The sequence below is a fragment of the Peromyscus eremicus genome, chromosome 18 (assembly GCF_949786415.1).
Source record: "Peromyscus eremicus chromosome 18, PerEre_H2_v1, whole genome shotgun sequence".
NCBI classification, from domain to species: domain Eukaryota; kingdom Metazoa; phylum Chordata; class Mammalia; order Rodentia; family Cricetidae; genus Peromyscus; species Peromyscus eremicus.
This window is the reverse complement of record NC_081434.1, coordinates 28,500,414-28,502,920: the sequence shown is the minus strand read 5'-3', so window position 1 is coordinate 28,502,920 and position 2,507 is coordinate 28,500,414. Positions and strand designations below refer to the sequence as shown.

The 2,507-nt window shown below is 45.0% G+C and overlaps 1 long non-coding RNA gene across 1 annotated transcript; it reads left to right on the top strand.

Moving 5' to 3' along the window:
- The first annotated feature begins 523 nt into the window (after positions 1 to 523).
- On the top strand, positions 524 to 2,112 carry LOC131895179 (uncharacterized). The gene is made up of 2 exons (XR_009375117.1): positions 524 to 735; positions 1,969 to 2,112. It is a non-coding gene; the product is annotated as an uncharacterized LOC131895179 (long non-coding RNA).
- Positions 2,113 to 2,507: the final 395 nt, after the last annotated feature.

Sequence of the window (2,507 nt, the reverse complement as noted above, 5' to 3'; positions counted from 1 at the left end):
CATATATAAGATGTAATTGCCAAGACAGCTAGGGATGCCACTCACTTGGCTGTTTGCTTGCCTAGAATGTTCGAAACTCTGGGTTCTGTCTCCAGCTTTGTACAGGGTGGTCCTGCAAACCTCGAATCCCAGCACTTGGAAGGTGGAGGTAGGAGAATCAGGGGTTCTGGGTCATTCTTGGCTGCTGCATAGAGAGTTCAAGGATGCCTAAGAGCGGGATGCCTAAGATCATGTGTGAAGAAAAAGCCAGCTCCATTACTGAGTTATTTTCTTCCTTTGTCCATTCAAATGCTGCTAACGGAACATTAGATGAAATCTTGGTGAAGTATATGAGTAGAGGAGAAGACCCAAGCCTTATGTGTGCTTTTGCTGATAGTAAGATATCCTCTAGTTACCTCTAATTTAAAAAGAAAAAAAAAGTTTCCTCTGTAATTAAAATATTCATCTCTCTGCATCACCAGACCTTGGCAATCATCTCAACCTTAAAGCTTTTTGTCTCCCTCAACTCTAGTCACAGAGAGCAATCGATTTATTTCTTCGTTCTTAGAGGCCTGGCATGGTGTTTCATCCCTTTCCCTCAGAACTGGAGAACAGGCCACCTATTGTCCTGAGACCTCAGCAGACACTGAGGAAAAGAGAGGACAGGAAGGGTCCCTACTGTGCAAATGTGTCTTGCAGCTGGTGGCATTCTCTACCGACTGGACAGCCCCTGCACAGATGTTCCTTCAAGTGCTGGTAGTGTATTGATGTACCTGACTGATTCCATCAATCCCTCTGTTGAACTATGTATGGGGCACTGAAAGCCAGGGTCTGAGTCAGATGGAAAAACAAAGGTACAAGGATGAAATCCAACTGACTTAGGAAGCAACGAACTCCTGTCTAGCTCATATTTCCACACAGAAGGACTTCCTTCCTGGAGCAGTAGCTAAGCTGACCTCTCACCTTTGGCTTTCATTATCCTCCCGTGTGAAAAGCCATTTGGAGAGTTTGGAAGAAGAAGCCAGGTCTCTGCAGCTCAACCAGGTACACCTGCTTCTGTCTGTTGCCAGACGTGGTTTGCTCTAGGGTACCTGCTGTCATGCTGTCCTCGGGGACTGGATTTAGGAGGAAGTGGCATGATTAGTTAACTAATAAGCCTAACCGGTGATAAGTAAAGCCAAGTCCATTGTTATTATAGCATCAATACAAAATACCCATGATGTGTGTGGCTCAAAGGGCTCAATACGTGGATGGGAGAGAAGGATCTTTTATGGCTCATGTAAATACTATCAAAATCCACAGGCATGCTGACCTTTGAAAATTTTCTCCTATGACCCACAGTTTAAAAAAAAAAAATTCTCCAAATCCACTTACACTTTTTTTTTTTTTTTTTTTTTTGGTTTTTCGAGACAGGGTTTCTCTGTGTAGCTTTGCACCTCTCCTGGAACTCACTTGGTAGCCCAGGCTGGCCTCGAATTCACAGAGATCCGCCTGGCTCTGCCTCCCGAGTGCTGGGATTAAAGGCATGCGCCACCACCGCCCGGCTCACTTACACCTTTTACTACTAGAGAAATGTTTAAGCAAGGCTTCCTATCCCCCCTTTTGAATATTTTTTTATACATTTTTAAAAATTCTTCTCTCATACAATACATCCCGACCAGTTTCCCCTCCCTCCACTCTTTCCAATTCTTCCCCACCTCCCCTCTCCCCAGACCCATTCCTCCTCCAGTTCCCTTCAGAAAATAATGGGCCTCCTAGGGATATCAACCGAACACAGCATAGCAAATTACAATAACAATAGGCACAAACTCTCATATCAGGGCTGGGTAAAGCAACCCAGTGGGAAGAAAAGAGTCCCAAGGACAAGCCAGAGTCAGAGACACCCCACCCCACCCCACTATTAGGAGTCCCACAGAGACACCAAGCTAACAGCCATGTTACCATGATAATTTCAATAATCTGCTATCATTGGGGCTGTATTTCTCTTAGAAATAACTTCGGAGGATGAACAGAAGCTGCCTCCTATAGATAAGGATGAGTTTTCGAGCTCCCCTTGGTTCCGAGCCAGTCATGCCTACTGGATTTGGCAAATATCAAAGGAGATCCAATAAACCCGAAGTTGCTCTGTGGTGATTTCATTATTAGTAGAGTAGTAATGGTATAACTCTATCCAGGATAATTCACGCACTGGAGTTAGGGTGACTATATTGCCTCTGGAAACTCTGTCTGCCTCACTTGTCATTCATATGGCTACTAAAATGGATTTTCTGTGTGTACTCACACTTACTACTGTTCAGGGCCTAATGTAACTGTGTGGTCCGTTTGTGGGAAGAAAATACCAATATGGGCCCAGGGCAAAAACTATGATCTGCAAGAAACACATGTGATCCGAAAGATGATCCAACAATAACCATGTCTCACTGAGCTCAGCTTGGGTACGACTGCACCTTGGTGACTGAGGACCCAGCCCGAAAGGCTTTGGTCTCTCCCTGACAGGCTGAGCAGAGGTGGGCAAGTCAATGAGCCTT